Source organism: Polypterus senegalus, chromosome 5, assembly GCF_016835505.1.
Source record: "Polypterus senegalus isolate Bchr_013 chromosome 5, ASM1683550v1, whole genome shotgun sequence".
NCBI lineage: Eukaryota > Metazoa > Chordata > Cladistia > Polypteriformes > Polypteridae > Polypterus > Polypterus senegalus.
In genome coordinates this window covers 89,930,532-89,953,668 of record NC_053158.1, presented here as the reverse complement: position 1 = coordinate 89,953,668, position 23,137 = coordinate 89,930,532, and positions in this window count along the sequence as shown.

Genomic DNA, 23,137 nt, shown 5'->3' with positions numbered 1-23,137 from the left:
GTTCTTTGAAGTTTTAAAAGATTTTTGCAGGGTGGAAAGAAATCAGCATTGCTCCTTAGGGTTTTAGCAGGGCTATACACCTCTACATTTCTCTGAAAATGGCCCAGATCAAAACAAATGGGGGGAAACTGTCTTTTGGAAATTCAACATGGCTAAGTACAACCCACGATGAGATTAATGGATGTAATCTTCGACAAAAGCTCAAAGCCCACAAAGTAATGAAAGGGTTATCCAAATTAGTTACAAGATTCATCTTTTGCTGGTGTAAAACTTTCTGCCAACTGATAACTGTGTTGTCCCATTAACCCCGGGACAGACAAGCTGATTAATGGGAGTTATAGTCTCCACATCTGCACTGTGACAAAGTTGCAGATGAGATGAAAATAGAGGAAGTTGTATCATTTTTGTATATAACAAGCACCTTTCTTGATGGGTCAGTGATGCAAATTTTTGGTCACAAGATGGCAAAGTTTTGTGTTTTGTTTTTTTTTTTCAAGCAGAAAGTTTCACTGCATATTCAGTTTCAATTGAATCACTGTTGCATTACTAATAATTGGAATAAAAACAGCCCTATTCGATTTATAAATAAAGAATCCTACTTCTTGGAAATTCATTTATCTGTCTGGAGCGGATTAACCGCGACAAACAAGGGTTTACTGTATAACTGTGCGGAGAATATTTATAAACAGTGTGGGAGAGTTTCTAAGGGCTTAAAATATATAAAAATAACCATACAAACATATGGTTTCTACTTCTGGAAACGCAACCCCGGCGATAGAGGAGGGATTACTGTAATTGATTCTGATCTTATGATATATCATAAACAAGTATTTTTTACAAGGAACGCCATTATATGAATGTTTATTGCAATATGCAACTATGCATGACAATGTATAGTAAATAACCTTATATAATGAACAATTACAACATTAAACCTTTGACTTATTTTTTAAAACTGACAACCTAATCAAGTAAATTGTGATGTCTGATTTAATTATATTTTCATAAATACTGGAGTTTTTGTTAATGGCCTCTTCATCAGGTGACGTTTGCACAACATTGCAAAAACATGTATTATATTGTTTTCTTTTGAGCGCAGATCATATTTTGTATCATTATTTTGCATTTCTTCCCTTGTTACATAAGTGTGATGCTAGTCAATTTTCTATGCATTCCTCTCATCATTCCTGATGAAAGCAAAAATACATTTTTGAATGGTTATGAATTACATTTCATACTCAGGATTATGTGTGCTTTTATTTAAAGTAAGGCAGTTTTGCAATATTGACTCAATCATGTATAATACTCTGTTTCTTAGTTTTTGGAACATATTATTTTCCCATCTGCACAACACATCACACTGATGAAGAGTAATGAAGCATGCTTAATTAAGTAATGTAACCCCTTAGCTTCATGCTACAATTTTCCTCAGCTGCGCCTTGAATTAGTGTACTTTTCTACATTTACCCAAATGTTTGCATTTTGCCGAAACTGAATGCTGAGATAAAAAAAAAAAAGCTAGAACATATTTTAAAGAATAACCAGAAATAAATTCAAACAAATGTAAACTGGGTCTCTCATCTATTGCCTTATTTTTAAAATTGCTTTAAGCCTATTCTCTTGTTTTCTCAGAGGACTGTAGTCAACCTGAAATGGCTGATAGATTTTTTTCATAGTATTGTATGTTTTTGCTTACTTCATACAGCACAATTTTAGTTAACAAAAGTAAATCAAAAGTATGCCAGATGTTGACTAATATATGGTGTCACACACGTGCTATTAGGAGACAACTAAAGGGCCTGACTAATAGTAATTCCATGCATGACCAGGGGGTAGCGAGTGGCACTAATTGTCTCTCTCATTTGAAGTCATTGGAAGCCACTGTTAACGTCTCTTCCAGTTCCGGCGCTGCAAGTCAAGTCAAGTTGGGGAGCATGCACTAGTACAGTGCATTGCCGCCCCCACCACACGACGAAACAACTTGGGATCCCGGTTGGCATCCCCCCAGGCAGACACACGGTTCAGTCCCACTCTCCAGAAATAACCCTCTATCTGCCACAGCCAGGTGTTACATGGGCAACCCCTTGGCCTGGTCCAGCCACTCAGGTCCCCAACAATGAGGATCTTATGAGCTGGATCACCCTCTGGGAAACGTGCCACATGACCGTAGTGCCATAGCTGAAGCTCCCTCGCAATTCAGGTAATGTACCTCATTCTGGACTCCATGAGTAACCACTCATTGGACACAAAGTCAAACCTAAGGTACCTAAGGATTGTCAATAATGTCAATTCCAGGCCCAGCGCTACCAATGACATCACTTTCGGTTCCGGCCCTGATTACATCACTTTCTCTGCTTGTATTTAAAAGCCACCATTTTTAGGCAGCAATTCAGTTCCATTTTGAACTCATACCTGTGAACATGTCTGTTCAATTTAATCAATTTTGCAGCCAGGAAACATTATACATTTGGCTGCCCCAAACAAGTTAAATTCACACTAACAACACACTAAGATTAAACACTAAATACTGAATATTCTACATCAAAATCAAAAGGGAAAATCCATAGTAGAAGGACTATCTTTTTGGTCTTTTATTTAGCTTTTTCATTAAAACAAATATCAAGATACTTTCTAAATGTATTACTCATCCTTTGAGATGACAGTGGCATTCCCAGTAACTACTGTAATAATATAACAGCTTATAATGTCACCAGTTTGCAATACAAAAGCAGCAATATAAATGAAGAAATCTCAATATTTTATTATTGAACAAATACTAAACAGAAAATCAAAACAGCCTAAACATAGTGCTAATTATTTTCAAAACCCAAAAACACTGATGTGCTGTTATCTTTTTTTATGTATTTTTTTATTCTTTTTTTTTTTGTTTTTGCTTTGACATTTGTGGTATCACTTTTTAATGATGTCATCATTGCTCTTCAAGGAAATAACCTGCAAATTTTACAAGTATAAAGACCAGAGCCATGTGTGAGATTCAAGAACAAGATTTTAAATCTATGAAGTGGCAGCTGTGCCACAGTGTCTATTTCTGCCAAAAAATATACATACAAACATTCTCATACCCAGTTTATTAAAATCAGGGTTACAGAGTGTGTCAGCTATTACTGGTAGCCTTGGACATATGTTGAATCAAAAACCCTCTAAAGGACACCAGTCTGTCACTGGGCCCACTTACGCCATACTATTCTAGTTGTGAATTACCGATTACCCTAACCTGTAAATCTTTGGGGGTGTGGGAGGAAAACCCATTTAGAAATAAGGGGAATGTGCAAACTCCACCCAGGTAAAACTGAGGTGTGGGATTCAAATTTTAGTACACTAGTTCTGTTTTAGAAGAAATACAGTTAAAGGATTTTGGTAGCTTTATCTTTCCCTTTAACTGTCATATGGATATACTGTACACAATTTTCCAAAATCATAGACAACTATAATATTATAAACTTAAGAAATTGATCATTTCAATGAATGCATTATTTTGCCAGAGGAAAAGAGGAGGCCTAAGAGGTATATGGACGTGGTGAGTGAGGACACGCAGGTGATAAGTGTGACAGAGTAAGATGTAGAGAACAGGAAGAGATGGAAAAAGATAATATAAAGAAAAAGATAATAAAGAAGAAGATAAATTAGAAGGAAATAAATCATTTTGCTAAGAGCAATATTTGAACTTACAAGTGAAATTAGAAAACATGTTGCGCACATTGGGTAAAATGGTGTTACATACATACAGTATATTTAAAAGTAAACCCCACCATATTTAATCACTCAATATTATATACATATATATATATATATATATATATATATATATATATATATATATACATATATATATATATATTTAAAAGTAAACCCCAACATATTTAATCACTTAATATTTTAGATTAGTAGAACTGACTGGAAAGTGCTGGTTCTGGAAAAAAACGTTCATAACCAGGTTGCAAATTTTTTTTTTTTAAACCAATGCCTAGAAATTGCACATTCTACTTGGACTGCAGTGTCACTCTATCATTCACTGTAGTACTGAACAGCTGGCATACCAAAACTAAACGTTCAAAAAGAAATTAACTGGTTTAAATGTCACCTGCTGGAGGCTAAGTGGTAGTCTGAGTTAATTAAAGTTAAACTCACAGAGAAAATGAAAGTAGAACACCAAGTACACACTAGGGCTAATTTAGTATCAGCAATCCAACTAACCTGTGCATCTTTGTAATTTGAGAAGAAACCAGATCACCCGGAGGAAACCCCTGCATACATGGAGAGAACATGCAAACTCCATGTGGGGAGGACCTGGGATGTGAACCCTGGTCTCCGTACTGTGAGGCAGTAGTACTACCACTGTGCCACCCTAAGCAGAAAAGTGACTGTACTTATTCAATGAAGCACTAGTAGGAGTTGGTTTCCCCTAAAAATCCACCTGAAAATTATGGACAAGAAGCTTCATTAGATAAATGTTTAAATTAGATTATTATACATTTTTTTTATTATTATTATTTTCGCCACCCACAGGAAAAAGGTTTTCCACTGCTACTGTGGACAACAAAGTTTTACCATCTTCTGTATTTCATCTGTCTGTACAGTGTATGTACACAACTGAATATTAAAATTCTAGCCTGGGCATACTTTGCTTGAAATTTCTCCAGATATGTTGGTTTCATAACATGTGGCAAAATCATGATTGTCAACTGTAAATATGCCTGGTATTAATGAATGAGGTGTGCATATTTATTAGACTCTGTGAGCTGCTTTGAGCATGGGAAAGGTGCTATATAAATAAAATGTATTATTATTATTATTATTAATAATAATAATAATATATATGAGTGTTTTATTGTAACTAGTATCCCATTCAGGACTGATCAGTGTCTTATTGGTATTGCAGACAAAGGCATCTAGATCTGAAAAAGCAGATACAGAAACAAACAGATGGATGGACACTACAAACAAAAAAGGATTTTAATTGTTTTAACTTATTCTGATTCAGCTCCCAGTACTGCTCCTCATAGATCTTCTCCTAGTAGGTTCTCATATGTAATTGTATGTACTCCTGTTGTTTTTATTATTAGTTGTTGTTGATATTTAAGAACAACATTTACTTCTATAGGACATTTTCATATAAAGAAGGTAGCTCAAAGCGCTTTACAAGATGTCAAAGAAATAAGCTACAAGTAAATATAAAACAAATTGAATAATAATGATTAAATAGTATACAAAAAATGCACACTTCCATAAGATAGATATAGAAATAAAAGACATACAGTCCTTAAACATAGAATTGTTTTTTTTTTTATTTCTAAATGTAACTCCAATCATAAAGTGAGGTGGCCACTTTAAAAAAAGTCATGCTCTCTCTCTCAGGGGTGGAGGTCAACTTGTTTTCAATCTCAATCCTATTTTTTGTAAAAATTGATAAAGTTGTATGGAATGATTACAATAAAATTATTAAAAAAAGAAAGAAAGAAACATGTTTTTAAAAAGTCCAGTTAAGCTGGAAAAAAATCAGCTCCCACTGGGCATTCTTTCTGACATGAATGTTTTTAAGTAGTAGTTGTTTGTATTAAGTTTATTTATTGCTGTCTATTTTAATATATTACCTATTATTTGTTTATTTGTCTATCATAATATAGTATAATATAGTTTTTTACTTGTCTTACACTTGTCCTGCATTTATGTATACTAGCCAACCCGCAACGAACCATGTGCCGCATAATCAGGCTGGTTTTCTAATGATTTTTAAGCACAGGGAGGAAATTAACATTTGAAAAATCAATAATGTAATAAATCAGCAAGAAAAGCAACATTGTAACAATGCATGGAACGAACCAACACACAATCGTCCGTGACGGAAAACTGGCGGACCGCCATCGCTCATGTGCCCACCTCCAACTCGTCACTTGAGTCGTTGTTGTCTTTGCACAGTTCAGATGCACCTGTGACTCATGTAGACTTTCCATGTTCCCCCAGGAGCATCTAAGAAGACGCATGTTTGTCGCGGATGCAAATTGTTGTATGTAGCATGTAAAACAGTTTGCTATGGCACACGGTTGTGTGTCGTAACCGAAAACTCGGTTTTTAAAGACTGCTTACTTCATTGTGTTATAACCTCAGTTGTAAAGTATTGTTTTAAGGATCCCATGGGATACCCCTCACAAACTGTTTTACACGCTGCATATGGCGATTCACTTCCGGCGTGACTCCTCCCTGCGTGCGCCATAGGTGTCTTACTTGTCGGTGGCTTAGTGAATCCACGCCCCTTCCGGCATGCTTTCCATGGTTGTCTTGCCTTTCCATTGGTGTCTTGCCTTAGTGAATAATATATATATAGACAGATGATGCAACATAGACGTGAGGAATGTTATTTCCTTCCACTGTATGGTGCAATACCATGTATTGACTTGAATGAAATACTGATGTGTTGTTGGGATTGTATTGTGAGGAGTAGGTGAATATGCTGGGTGTATATATAGTGGAATTGCATATAAATCTGTAAGAGAAGAACAAATAATGTTTTGTTTTAAGTTTAAAGTGCCTCATAGAAGAATTCTGTTTGGCAACTCCACTTTAATGTTGTTTGATAAATTTCAGTCTGCTGGTAGTCTGAAAGATGTATTTGTTGTAGCATTGAGAGCTAGTAAACAAGGCTGTAGAGTGGAGCATTCAAATAGTAGTAGCAAACATTTCAGATTGGTAAATAAGACAAGGTGAATAAACTGCATCGATTAATTTTTTGAGTATTGTTTCTTTAATTTAAACCTGTGGTCTCAAACTCCAGTCCTGGAGGGCTGCAGTTACTGCAGTTTTTCATTCTAACCCTTTTCTTAATTAGTGACCTGTTTTTGCTGTTAATTAACTTCTTTTGAATTCATTTTAATTGATTTGATCTTGAAGACTCAGACCCCTTAATTGTTTCCTTTTCCTTAATTAGCTGCCAAACAATAATGAGATTTAAAATGAGCCAAAACATGACCAGCAAACTGTGTCCATCAGTATCTGAAAATAAAGAAAGACATAGGTTTCAGGAATGCTGATCTGTTTAGGTCCTCAAAACATTTTAACAGAGCTCTTAGAAAAGAGAAAATCGATAATTTCAGAAATGTGTGCTACTGCACAATGAGAGCAGCAATAAGCCAAGGAATTAAAGAATGGGTTTAATTAACGATAAGAATCGCCGCATAATTAAACAACTGGTTGGACTGAAATTGGTTGGAGTTTGAGGCCCTGACTTAGTTAGTCTTCTGTTGGCTCACTCACTACATATTTTGCTTCTGTTTGGGTGCCATTTAAGGAAAGAAATGAAGCAATTCAGAGGAACAAGGAAAAAATTTAGGGGAACATATCTTACAAAAACAAGTCCATTAAAATGAATGGAAAATGAGTTAATTAGCAGCAAAACATGTCACTAATTAAGAAAAAGGTTAGAATGAAAACCTGCAGCCACTGTAGCCCTCCATGACTGGAGTTTGAGACCACTGATCTAATCCAACCTCTCATACCAGCCATTCACATATTATCACATACAGTACTTGCACCTACCTATTATATTCAAAAGCAGGATCATAGGGGACATAGGCTTATCTCAGCAATACTTCACGTAACATAGGCACTGCCTCTGCACCAACTGCTAGTCCTCTTCAGGGCACAATACTGAACTCCAGTTTATCAACCAATTAGTCTAAAGCTTATGAATATGGGACTTCACAGAAAACATTAACTCCCCTGGAGTGAAAACCCCTGTGATCACTGAAAAAACGTGCAAATTCCATTCAAAGAGTAGTCAGGTTAGGATTTCAATACACTATATTAAAAGCTCTAATGTTTCAATAGCATAAAACTACATTTTAAATTTTTTGATGTGATCATTAGAATGTTAAAAAATCAATGGCTAAATGATATAATTTAACATAGTTTAAGGAGATAAAATCTGCTATACATCAGGAATAAAATTTCAGTTTTGGGTACACTACACACGTCTTTATTTGAAACTCTAATGCAGAAATAGAATATTGTTCCAATAATTCTTTGAAGAAGGGTGAACTGGGCCTAATACAAGCTGAAAATTGCATTTTTTTCTCTCCTGCTGGTAACTTCATCAGCTGAATGAATTCCAAACAAAAGAATCATACCAATCATCTGACAAGAAGGACTACAGGGAGCTGGCAGAATTACTGCTAACAAGTAAAAATTGTCTCCACAAAAGCTAGAAGCATTTATACTCCAGCCATTTTTTTTGTCATTGTCTAAAAATTAAATACATAATTGTGCATTTTTTCCTAACCAATTTTTTCCAAAGAAAATATTCTAACACATTATCTTTTTTAGGGCATTTGAGGTTTCAAATTGTTACCAACAGTGAATATTTCAATATAACTTTTTTTCAAACCAAGGTTTGCAACTGCCTTCAGGCTGTCTGTGTAATTATACACTTTGAAATATGTGGGCTCTTGTTATATATGCTTCTTAAAAGGTACAGTATATAAACAAAGAGAAATCAACATTGTGTGATACGCTCTACCAAACTAAAGGTATTAAGACATCTTACAAAAGTGTAATATGTTATGATTGGACTCTTGTTTTTCTCTGTTTAATGCTTTTTGTATGTTCACAGTGCCAGTTATTATGCAGCGATGTTTCACAATAGGCACAAGCATAATTGTCTGGCAGACCATAATTCATCTTCATTAGGAACACTTTATTTTTAAAGTGAATAGTCAATATGGAGTACCAGAAAAGTTCACACTGGAAAATTCACAGTAATAATTGGTAATGTCAATCTTATTTTTTTATGTTCAGTACTTTTGAAAGTTTAACAGTGCGCTTTAACCTGTGAAATCTGAATACAAGAGTATGCTTTATTCTGGAAACATCTTCAGCAAAATATTTATGTTTGTGGTTGCCAGTCAGCTGTGAACTTGTCCTCAATTTCTCACATTGGTTAGTCTGTTTAGTTGACTGTGGAGTGAAAAAAGATGCCATAGTGCTGGTTGAATGAGGCTGGTTCAACAGACACTTTCTGGGTTAAGTCAGGTTGAGGAGTATTTAAAGCCAGATGCCTTTCCTGCCAGAAACCTTTTTTCATTACATTTTTTCACAAACAGAATTTAAATCTATGTTGAAGTCTCGCCATTGTAGCATACACTGATGAAAACTGCTGATTAACTGTTTATATTGCAACCCTGTTTTTTGCACAAAAATAACAAGTGTGGCAAATAATTATAAACTGTTACTGACCTCCTTTATTCTGCTTTGCTCTGAACGATCCTGTATCGTGCAAGCATTACTTTGACGAGCTATTACACTGTCTCACGAGTAGTGACTGGAAGCCAGTATTTTTCTATTTTTCAGCCCATACCAACTGAACATACTAGAATATTTAAGGGTCTCTATATTGCATATTTAACAAAATGAAAAAACTCATAATGTAATGACCTCAAGGTCTGGACCTGAAAGGGACATGGCCCTCAGGTAGCCGAGACATGTCTGAGAATCTGGCTATAAAAAGCAGCTCCATAAGCAGCACTGCATTATATGGGTGTATTATCGTGGTATATCCCTCTACTTACCCTTTACCTAGGGGTAAGTGTATTCACTATATTCATTACTGGGTTGGTCTACTGTTGCACCTTAAGATTTACACATGCTTACATAGCTATATGCATACACACAGAAACTCACTAGTGCCCTATTAATGACACGCACACACAGCTAGTTAATCTCTAGCACTTTAAACCACACAAGTGCCTTAGAAATAACACAACCTGTCACTCTCTGAGCACTTACTTATTATTGGCAAGAACAACATACGATGTTTTAAAGATATCTCAGACCTAAATATTACTTTTGGTCTCCAAGAATACATTTAAACATACAAAGGCTCAGCATCCTTGACTATAGGCTATTTTTCTGTCAAGAATGCCTTACTTTACGTACTGTTCTCTATTTTTGGGTGGAGCTCTCACCCTCAGCCCTTAATAAACCTCACAGCACAGAGGTAATGACAAACCTCTGGCTGCACCAGGTGTTCAAAGAAATTTACCTTATTACTTCAATCACTCTAGACATTAAAACAAAGCATAGAAAGTTAAAAGTAGCATGGTATTTATTACAGGAATAATAATACCAGTAGAAGAAAGAATAATAGAAAATAGGACTGATAGTAAAGTCTGGATAAATATAGTTTTTAGAAAAACCTTATGAAAAAGTGAAGATGACAAGGATGAATGTCACAGGAGGCTTGTGATCTAGCACTCGTAGTTGTTCATTCTATGCTTTTCTGATGATCAGATGGAAATGGCCGCATGTTGCCAGCACCCTCTTCTGAAAGTCGCTGTGTTCCCTTCTCCTGATGTCTTTTTCCCTTCTTCCTCCCTCCTATGTCGCTCTTCAGATGAGGCATATTTAGTATAGAATTCTACCAGTTTTAAAAGATGTGTTTGTTAGATATTCTGATTGCCTGCATGTCAATATTACAAAAGGATCCGTGTTCCCAAACAATAAAACTTTTTTGATGTTGCTTAATACTGGTATGTCTCCCTTTCCCAGGCTGTAAACCAATTTAGCTATTCGTTGTTCCAGATGCCCAGGTAAACTAATCAATAACCTTTGGCACCAGTATGTCTTCTTTTATTTGTTGGAAAAGCTGTTTTTTTTGTTGAAGTATAACTGGGAATAGGATATGCTTTGATGTGTCCTGAGTTTAGTTCATTTGTTGTTGTCTTGAACAAAATATAATGAAAGTACAGAACAAAATTTATAGATTTTGTACCCCACAACAGGGAGGTTAGGGTGGATCAGGAACAGCACATTGAAAGCGCTTCAGTCTCATTTCAAGTCTATCTGCCTGGATGCATGGCTGCCGGCAAGCCTTTAGTTTGGCTCATGGAGGCAGGGAATAGTGTTCTATATGGGTTGCCGCTGACCTTAGGTAAGCAGAGTGAGGCAAATTTGTGCAGCGTGTTTTACCAGGCAAAGGAAAAATCAGTTGAGAGCTTGTGGAAAGCTGTGCTGAAGATGCCAACAGTCCCTTTTAGGCCCCCTCACCAATCAGAGTAAAGAGGGTAATTATATTCTTTCATGTCTAGAACATCCCAGGGAGATAATACTTGAAGAGAGAATAAAAAGTACAGAAGTATAAAAGACAGCACTGTAATGATGGGATTTTGGTGTAATCACTGTCTCTGATTCATTGTGTGTATTTGAGTGATGTAAATATGCAAATAGCTGTACTATTTGTACTTGTGAAGAACCTTGAGATGGGGTCAAAAAGATGCCAAATAAAGCGATTGTTGTTTGTGTATGTTGTAGATCTTATCCAATGGGTTTTGTTTTCTTCCTAATTTGTAATGTATCCCTTGTGATTTATTTTAAGCTATTCTACTTTTTTTCCACTTGGTCCTTAGTGTTATTAGTGTTAATTCCCCCTGGTGTTGTTGTCTGTAATGTTATTTGATTAATTGTTAATGTATCATTTGGTGTATAAGAGTTATACAGACCTCCTGATGCCTATGCTAATGTGCAGTGTCATCAACTCTTCATTATTTTTCCTTGCTTCACTTTTCTTTTCTTTTTTGTGAAGGTCTTTTCACCATCTTATTTGGTCTTATTGGTTTTTGGATTTGTTTTCTGCATGTCAAATTTAGGATTTCATATTTTGGCCAGACATTTAGTATTTATTAATTAATATTTTTTATTTGTTATATTCAGAACTTATGGTGCTTGTTTTTCTAACCTATATTTCAGGCTTGCCAGATTTTTTTTCCTTTACATTTAGTATTTTTACATTTTTGGACTTTATTTTCATTTTGGAATTTTATGTTTTCTTGTTTTCAATCATGTTGGAACCACATTTCTTTTTATATTTTTGTGGTAATACATGACTTTAATTATTAATCTGAGTTGTGTATGATTGTTTCTAATAGTTTCTCTCTCCACTGGTATTATATTCATGACAACTGTCATTGTTTAATTACAGCAATGTTATTTTGATTGATGCTTTTAGATTGTTGCTTATAATGGAACAATGCAATTAACTTTAAGCTAATCTAGTATGTAGAATTTACTTATTTAATATTTTTAAATGCAATTGAAGGCTGTTATTTTTCATTTGCTTTCTGATGGCATACCCTCCAGTGAGCTCAGTAGGTTCCTACTGGCACTTACCTATGGGAGCTATAAACAGGTAATATCAATAGAATGATGTAATTTGAAATTTTTTATGAGAAAGCCTGCTTGCAAAGGGAGGTAAAAACACTTTGAGTTGAGACAAGTAATATTTCAAGTCAAATGTGAATACCATGCAGAATCATTTCAGGGAGCAAGAAGCAAAAGCTGTTTCCTTTTGGCATTCTTCCACAATCGGGAAAGAAGTTATACCTTCAGTGGTTAAATCCAGTCACAATGCATGATTTACAATATGATGTGAAAAAGATGATTTAAGTTTTCTTGACAATGTGAAGGAAAAACAAAAATATAATATACAAGAAAAGTAAATACTCTTACCTTAAAATGTAGCCAAAATGAAAATATCTAAAATTCTAATTAACGCTAGTATTAAAATTATACCTTCTGGAAAGATACAGCAACAGAATTATCTCAAGATTAAGGTGTAATCAATATTTCAAAATCTACTTTCATGAAAATGCAAGAAAATCCAAAAACCCTAGTGTAAATATGCAGGTGCTCTATTTGCGTCTTTGCAGTGTACCTAACATAATCTGTACCTATCATGGCCTGAACAGTACCGAGTGAGTAATAAGATAATTTTAATTAAGTACATTTTGTTTTAAAAAACATTATAAAGAAAAAGCTTTTCTTTAGAGGTAATGTGTGCATTCCTCAAGACTTTTAATCTGTTTAACTTTGTTGGGACCTTTCAATAATTTTATTACATGGGTGTGTTTTAAGGATATACTATTTATTGTGATTGATGGTAAGCAAAATATGTTAGTAAATTCACCTTATTTTAGACGCTGCTTTGTCATCTTCGTCAGTCAGCCAGCCACAGTGAACTGATTAAGTGAACTTGACTGACCCCCTCAAGCTTGTAGTAATAAAAGACATCCATCTTGGATTCAATTACTAATGGTGACTGTTGACTATTTTTTATTAATGTTATTTTCCCTAACATGAATACAAATATTATTTTTTTACTACCTGGAGAGGTGGAGGAGACATGTTGCTATAGGTCAAAAAAACTATGTTTAACCACAAGAAATGAATAGGCAGGAAATGGATGTTCAAATCACTGATGATCAAACTACAGACAAAAAAAAATGGTCTTAGCAAATAGCTACCTCCACACTGTTTTTCTGATGTTCAGCACTGGGCAACTCTTTTATAAGCCCTATTTCCTTTAACAATAAATATATAGCTGGAGAAAATGGTGTTTTATCCTCTGTATAAAAATTAAAATAGTCTTTGATAACACAGAAATACGGCAAAATAAAGATTAAAGTAAAAAAGCAGTCTTGATGGTTAAGGCATAAATAGCAATAATAACTGCAGTGGAAGCCACTGGAACAAAAAGGGAAAAAACAAACAAATAAAGGCCAAAAAAACACACAAGCAAAACAAAAAAATCATTGAATATATGAGAAGTAGAAAGAAATATTGTAAAAAAAAAAAAGGAAGTAAGTTAATTTTTACTCTTGTTTTAACTAAAGATAGAATGCCCCAGGCTAAAGTACAAAATTTTAGGGAATTTAAGGATTTTAACTTAGAAGAACCAGCTATGCTTGAGGCACTAGATTCATTAAAGACAAATAAGACCACTGGACGTGATGGGATTTTAACAGTAGTGGTGAAAAAAAGAAAATGTTATTTATGAACTGTTGGCAAACTTCTAACAGCAGTCACTTGAGAAGGGAGATGAATCAGATGACTGGCAGGTTGGAAACGTGACTTACCATAAGGAGGTAAACAAAATATGTCAGTAATTATATCCGTTACATCCAGTAATTACAACTCTTTCCCATGTAAAATAATGGAAATGATATTCAATAATAAACTAGCAGACTTGTTATATGAAAATAACAATCAATGTAACAGCATGCATAAATTTATTACAGGTACAGCACATCCTTCCAAATAAACACTTATTTCTTCTTAGCACACTGTTTTCTTCTTGTCCATCCCATTGGAGTCTTTTCTCTATCTATTGTCTACATGATCTATTTTGTTCACTCCTCATATCCACTACAGCATTTTTATCTCTTCAGTTTCCATTCTTTCAGGCTCCTTTTTCTTTGTTCCTCACGTTTCTGCACTATGCAGCATTGCTGTTCCCACTACTTTGATTTATGCAGGGATGATTCCAGTTCGGCGCGAAGACAATTCTTCATGTCGTCAGTTTGCACACTTCCCGATGGTCTGGGATTTTTCAGGTGATTTTCTATGTAATAAACTTAATAAGTTATAGCGTAATGAAAATTTCATAATTAGATCTGGACCACCCTATATACGTTTCTTTTTATCTTTGCATCTTTAACTTTGTCTCAGAATATTCCACTAAGTTTTCTTCAGTTTTTCAATCCTGCTCTGATTCTATGTTTAGTTTCTCCCTCTAGGCCTCTTGAATCATTGGTTCTAAGTACACAAAAGACTCTTCTTCTACAAACGTAACTGCACCCTGTTTTACATTTACATTCCTAACCTCTCCATTATAGCTGAACGAAATATTTAGAATTTTTGGTCTACTATCCTGCATCCAATGCCCATCTACAGCATCCGTTTCCTTCTCTAATATTATGTCCAGTTTTGCTTTTGTCAGGCAGTTTGTCAAAAGGTTCTAAAAGCTGCAGGTCGTATACCTCTTTTAAGAAGAAGTAATACAGATTCTTCAGTAGTTAATAATTATAGACCCTTACTGTATTTCTGAAATCACATACTCTCTTTGATGCACAGAGACAGATATAATCAAAATAAATGATAATGATTTGACTCCAGTAAAATCTCTGCCGTGTGTTACTGGATATTAGTGCTGTGTTTGACACTGTTGATCATATTAAACTAGTGAAAACTAATGGACAAATCTGAAACTGGCCTAAACAATCTGATAAAGTAATAAGATAGTTTAAATCTTTTTTGCAAGCAAGGGACTACTTCGCTTCCAACTGCAACTATATATCTATGTGTAGAAAAATGATACAGGATTTCCCAAGATTCTATGCTTAGGTCAGATTATGCAGAATAATAACATTTTATAACAAAGTACCAGAATAACATCTTGGACCATAATAATTAAGCGACACCATGCTTCTATGATCTCTGGTGAGGCACATTTGTCACAATTTCTTAAAACAAAAAGAAAAAGGTCTAAAATGACTGATCCCTATATCCTTTAAAACATCAGCAGGAGTTATATAGTGTCATTATAATGCAAAGAAGAATCTGCGTGCAATTTTATACATCTTTAATTACATTTGCAATGTCAACCTTTTTGGACACTTTTCAGTTATTATATTGTAGTGTATTTTGTTAAATATGAGTGTATATGAATAACCATTTTAATTCCAGTTGCGTTTGGTAACACTACAGAATGGGTACAATTAGATCATAAAGTATAGAGATACAGTATGTAAAGAACAATACACATGAATTAGCACACCCCTTTTAAAATATCTTTTCCATTTGAACAAAACAACTTGGTTGCCCTTTTTTAGGAGACTGTTAAAAAATCTTTACCTAGGGTTTTTTGATCTGGGCTATAGTACTATAAGATAACTCAATTCAACTTAATACTGCTAAAAAATCTTACCCTAGGCCTAGGTTTATTGCATCTGACATGGATTACTATAAGATAACTCAACTTAATCCTTACAACATCCCTGCATTCTATTTTTGTTTTGGGTATGGCTGGTCTTTTAGCACCAAGTGCCAGCCAAACACTCCCCTCGTGGGCTCACCTCCCAGCTGCCTGCTTTCTCTCAGTTGAGCCTGCTCTTGCTCACTCATTCACTCTCCATCTCCCTCACACCGGCACTCTGCTTCTTGCTTCCTCCTGCACCGTCCTTTTCTGTTTCTTTCATTCTTCTTTCTCCTCGTCTCTAACTGACTCGCGCTTCTATTTATCAAGAGGGCATGGCAGCTGTGGTAAATCAATGGCCCCTGGAACAATCACGGATGTGGACAGTTTCTCACCTGTGCACTTAGGTGAGAAACGCCCACACTGTGAATCGCCCCGAGAACCGCTTCAGCCGCACTACCACACCCCCTCGCTAAGCCGTGAGCACGGTGATTATTTATTTAAAAGTGGCCATTTTGTGGCGCTGTGGACCCGCTACACCACAGTTACTTTCAAAAACAAGAAAATAATTTATAACCCTGTGATGGATATTGAATTGCCAATCTTCCAACAATTTCAAACCATGTCTAAAAACTGTGTTTATGGTGTTCAGTGTTGGGACTGCGGGGACATCAATATTGGAGAAACTAAGAATGCGATTAGAGAAAAGTTTGGGCAGCACTTAAGAGAATTCCAGAATGGAAAGAAAATTATAATTTATTATATTCATTTCAGACAGAAGCAGCATAACCCCATGATGTTTGGAATAGAGAAGGACTCTAGGTGGACAAAGGGACAGCGATTAAAAAAGAGCAATTTTGGATCGAGGTTTTGGGTACTAAAACTCCAAATGGCCTCAATGAAATATAGGTTTGTTAGATTTTATATAAAAAAACAAGGGGAATATTTTATGGATATTTTAGGGTCTTAAAAATATTTTTTTTATTTTTAGGAAAGGTTTTTGACTATATAGGGTTTGTCACGCACGCGCGAGTAGGAGGCCGCGGACGGATTCAAAAGCACCTGGGAAAACATTCGCCGGCAGGGAATGGCGGGGTATTAACATTCTCCCTCTGCTTCCTTATAGGAAAAAAGACCTCCCTCCTCCATAGCCGGGTTTGACCGCAGTGCGGCACTTCCGCCTTCCTCCGCCATCTTGCCCTGACGTCATCCTTCCCATCCTCCCTCACGGTCCTTCCAAGCATTCCTCCACTTCCGGCTCCTCCCCAATAAAATGGCTGCGATGCCAGGACTCGGCGTCGCGTTATGAACTGTTGGTTTATGATTTTGACCTGTTTTTTTGTTGTGTATAATATACGGGGCCGGCAAAACCCCAACATTTATTACTGTCTCTTCTCGTCCTTTACAGGTTATATGGCTTTAAAGGAGAAATAGTATAGGATAAGGGTAGAATCCTTGCCTCCCATGCATGGGCCAGTCCCGGATAGTTTACTTGATGCAGGGACCAATTTTTTTAACTTATTGTTTGAATGTGTAATGATTGATGTGTTTATGATTGGGGTGAGATTTTTGTACCATAGAAATGGTTTTACTTTAATAATGAAAAAATGTCTCACACAATAAAGGTAAACCAAATATTTCAACAACACAAAAAAACATATGTACATAATTATTGAAACATTTAGCTTGATTCAGATTACCACTTTCATAAAACTTGTGAAAGACTTGTGAACTTTCAGCTCTTTGCTAAACCACAATCCTATAAATGTTCTTCATGATTATACAAAGAGACTCAGGAGAACCAAAGAGGCACAACAAAGAAAGTCAGCATATTTTCACAATTATTCAATAAATTATTTCTTTTTTATTTTCCCCCTTTTCATCCTCCCACCTCCTCCTCTCTGTTTCATAAAAAGCTGATGATTGGAACTCTTTCCAAGTCATCTCCCTTTCCATCTCCTTATCCTTATAAAGGGAGAAGACTTGGGCAGTAAATGTATTTGCCAGGATGTCCCGGAAATGCCACATGCATATGAGGGCTGGTAGGAACCTGCTTGAGCTGCAACTGGCAAAATCGACAGACACGACCCTGAAGCTGCGGATCAGGCCTTTTCCATTTCTGTTGTCCTTTCTCTTCTTCTGTCTTCCTTGTGGCATCTAGTTCCCGCTGAAAGAACTCAGTTTCTGAAATATCTTTAAATTGCATGTTTCGATCTCTCAGTCCCTCTGATCCATACGTTTTAAAAACTTTTACAGAACAATAGAAATAACAGACGGGGCCTTGCTGGTAAAAAAAAAAAGAGCCATCATTTTCGTATCTTGATTTTGGCTGACCACATGAAAGGGAATTTTGTCCTTTTCTTGTGTATTTGGGGCTGTTGGTGGTGGTGCTGCTGCTGTTGTTTCTGTATGGTTTCATGCGCAATTCTCTCAATTGAATCCTGTAACAGTGGAATGACAGGAGAAGGTGAAGGGGGGTGGACAATGGCAGGGGACATAGTCACAACTTGCACATGGGCAGTGTGACTACCCTCAATCAAACTGTGCCACAATCTTTGTGTCTCTATTAGTTTCTCTTGGCTTATGTTCAAAGAAGAGCTGACATTCTTCATTTTGGCCAGATACTTCCTGTATCTTGTTGTTGGATGGAGCATGGTGTTTGGGTCCCTGGAAGACTTTTGCACCATGGCAGCATAATTGTAGTGCTGTACTTATCACATCGGTTACCATATTGGGTCTGAAGGTGGTATGTTCAGCATTGCCTTCTCCAATTCTTCATCATCATCATCCATTCCTATGGGAAAAAACACACTAGAATAAATAAATAAGTAAATAAATAAATAAAAGTGTATCAAGATAGCCCTACAGAAACAATTGTCATGGACATACACACACACATAATATAGACTTTAAATTAAATGTACATATATGTGAAATAAGATAGGATTTTAGCATTATTTAGGATACCCACCAGACAGTTATCACAAAGATAAAGTAGACTGAGCAGTTGAAGGTGGTGTGACCACAGCCTGGCTTTTCCTCAACAGGTACTGTGCATTTCTGTGCATATTTGTTAATTCTGCACATTTTTGTGCCATGATGAAAGCTGCATAACCATCTGCCCTGCCCTCCCAGATTTGCTTCAAGGTGCTCTTCCCTATCACACCAAAACCTTTAAGGTTTTCTCTGCTTTATAATCAAGAAGAGACTTTATCTCTTGAAAACCTTTCATATTCCCAGAGTCTCTAGAGCTTAAGCATTGAAAACAAAGAAGCAATACTGCAGATGCCACACTGTGGTGTATTAAACTTCTGTGGAATTAACTGGACTGTAGCATAAATATTGAGGTATGAAGTAAAGACAGAAGTTTTTCCTCTCATGGAAAAATGAAAACCGTTAAGTAAGAACTATACAAATGATGACTAAAATGAAACTACACATACATACATACTGTACATACATACATACACATTTGTATAGATATTGCACACATACACGTACATACTATTTATAGGCTTACTAGCAAAATACCTGCGCTTCGCAGCGGAGAAGTAGTGTGTTAAAGAAGTAATGAAAAAGAAAAGGAAACATTTTGAAAATAACGTAACATGATTGCCAATGTAATTGTTTTGTCACTGTTGTGAGTGATGAGTGTTGCTGTCATATATATATATATATATATACAGTATCTACAAATACACACATACATATACATACAGACACATATATATACATAAATACATATATATATATATATATACATACACACACACATATATATAAACATATATATACATTCATATCTACACACACACACACACACACACACATATATATATATATATATATATATATACACATATATACAGTCTTTGGGGTGTGAGCAACTTGCTGGGGGTGCCAGAATCCATGAAGGAAGAAAAATGAAAAACATTATTTGTACAAAATCTTAATTTATTTATCCATTCCTAAATAATTAAATGGGCAGGCTATTTCGTATCAGTGCAATACGCTGCTTGTTAAAACAGATGACTCCCGCTCTTACTTGCAAGTCTGTGTGGATATTATGAACTATCGTATCTGTTCAAGTTCTATTTAAATTTTAAATAGAAGGAATTTTTATTTAGTCGACAGAATATTATTCCGGAATAAATCAACTCAAACCTTAAATAACTTATAATATTTTGCTCTCCATAAAAATATATCCTGTCTAAATTATACAAGTTAGAAATAAAGTAAACGTTAAAAGAACAAACATTTAAATTTCTTTACTCTTATGTAATTTTATATAAAAAATAAACTTAAATTTTAAATATCCCAAAAGATTTTGCTCTCCATAAAAATATATCCTGTCAAAATTATACAAATTCAAATATGAACATGGTGCATAACAAAACCTGGAAATATAAATAAAATTTGTTCTTTTCAGCAATAACAAATCAAATCATTCAGTTGTCTTTGCTCTTATGTCATTTTATCAGATTTGGACACCTGGCATCTTTTTTTGGCAACAAGTTCGTTTATGTTTGGTGTGAGGTTCTGTGTTGTGGAGATTCTCAGGATGGACTGCAGGTGCTCATCAGTGAGGCGACTCCTGTGTGCTGTTTTGTTAGTCTTCATGACTGAGAAGAGCTTCTCACACAGATATGTGCTACCAAACATGCACAAGGTTCGAGCCGCATGTAGACGGAGCTGGAGCATTTCTGCGGGAATGGAGTGAATAAACTGTGCGGGCCGTGCAGTATCGTACTTTGCCTTCAGTGTGCCATTACACTGCAGCTCAATCACCTCCATCTGAATCTGCACAGGTGCAGTTTCCACATCGACGGCAAATGGGTTGCGAAACAACTCAAAATTCTTTTTGTTCTTCAAAGTCACCAAAGCGCCGTGCGAACGTTTATCAGCAAAGTGCGTATTTGGGAACACCGTTGTGCCGATTTGGTTCATATTACTTGGCAAAGGGAAAGTGGGGCAAGTTGCACTGGTGCATTTGTGTCTCCCATAAAAGTAGCTTCACTTGAAATCAGTTTGTGATTTTGCACGGGTAAAACGTCTGCTGAAGTGTCAGATTCTTCTTTAACTCTTCTGCTTTCTGTATCTTGTGCATTGCATTCAGGTCTTTCAGGTTATCTTGATGTTTTGTCTCATAGTGCCGTCTTAGATTAAATTCTGTAATTACAGCCACATTAGCTCCACAAATGAGACACACGGGTTTACCGGCAATGTCAGTAAACATATACTCAGCCTCCCATCGGTTTTAAAGGCTCTATGTTCAGAATCACCTTTTCTCTTTGGCATCGTGTGGGCTAGCTTCGCAATAACTTGCAGCATCATAAGCTAGACTTGATTAACATGGTAAGTGTTCGGCAAGGCAGCTGAAGCGCTGCATTATGGGATCTGTAGTTTATCGTGTTACCAGCGCTTCATATCCTTGGGCCATTAATAACAATAATACAGTATGATCTCGCGGGCTGGATATAATTACATGCTGGGCCGGATGTGGCCCGTGGGTTTGACACATATGAACTAAATAGAACTTGAAAAGAAATATTTTTTCGAATTTGATCGCACAATTCAGATCGAGTTGACGTGCACTACAGTACATCGAGCCAGCGTGCTATTGTGGTTTTGCCTGTGCCTCAATAAGTTACCCCCCCTCGCTCTTACTTTTTTACCGTTCATGTAATGAATACACTGAGTATGGCTTTACCAAAACAATCATTGATCGTGAATAAAGTATCCATTATTCATAAAGCTTCAATTGGTAATCTGTCTTTCTGGTTAACCGCATATTTTTCATACGTCTCAAACCAAGGGGATGCGAGGCTAAAATGAATCGAGGAGCACGCGTACATAGTGCATCCCCTCTCGGGAATCAAACCTCGGAAGTCAGCGCTAGAGGCGAAGCATCTACTATTGCCACGCGCGTGGTTTGTCTATTTGAGCGTAGCAGTGTAATTCGGTTTTTGTTCAGCACTCTTTGGAACTGTTGCTTTTTGTCTGCGCACTCCGTCAGTTCACGTGAGCCACTGAATATGGTTTTATATGTCACTCGCTTGCTTCTAATTGTTTCGCTGCCTTCTTAATTATATAATGCATGTTTTCTTCAGCGCTTTTTGTAGCTCTTCCTGGTTTTCTATGTACTGCGTGATTACGTGAGAGGCGTGATGATGTCACACGAAACTCCGCCCCCACGGCTTTCGAGCTCAACTCCATTACAGTAAATGGAGAAAAATAGCTTCTAGTTATGACCATTATGCGTAGAATTTCGAAATGAAACCTGCCCAACTTTTGTAAGGAAGCTGTAAGGAATGAGCCTGCCAAATTTCAGCCTTCTACCTACACGGGAAGTTGGAGAATTAGTGATGAGTCAGTGAGTCAGTCAGTCAGTGAGGGCTTTGCCTTTTATTAGTATAGATTATAAATGTATATAGCACACTAACTAACTATACATGGCTGTGGGCACTTTTAACCAAGAAAACTGTATAATGAATTATATATACTGTATATATAAAAAAAAACTTACCGGGGACTTACTTGTGTGAAACTAAATGATAATAATAAACTATTAAGCAGATTACATGCTTCACAGAGATTGATCAAGATGTCTTTTTATTCTCCAAGCACTAAAAAAAACAAACTATCAAACCTTCTTTACATTCCATAAATGTAAATGAGACAGACAGACAGACAGACAGACAGATAGATAGATAGATAGATAGATAGATAGATAGATAATGCACTATATAATAAATAGAGACAGATCGACAGGGAATTCACTGCATAATAGACAGAGAGAGAAGGCGCTGTATAAAACACAGAGAAGGCACTAGACAGATACATAACTGTTATTCCAATATATTAATTTTATTTTATATATAGCTATCTTTAAAAATAAATTCAAAATGCTACAACCTGTTAATTAATTGACAGACACTGAAGGAAGGCGAGCAGGCAGTGAGAGTACATACAGATGTAAAAGACTAAACTGATAGATAGGGAATGCACTGTATAATAGATATGAAACTGTCAGAAAAAAATGGAAGGCAGACAGGGAATTCACTGTATAATAGCAGACAGACAAGGCAATGGACAGTTAACAGTATCACACACACACACACACACATATATATATTTTTATCTTTGCAATTAATGTATAACAAACTACATAAAATGTATTAATCATCTGACACTGCAGTCATGCAAGCAGGCAGTGAGTCTACAGATAGATTTGAAAGACACTAGACAGACAGATAGAGAAGGCACTGTATAACAGATATTAACAGTAAAGGCACTATATAATAGACAGACAGAGAAGGCACTAGACAGATAGATAACAGTATTAGCTATATAGTAATTTTATTTTATATACTGTATATG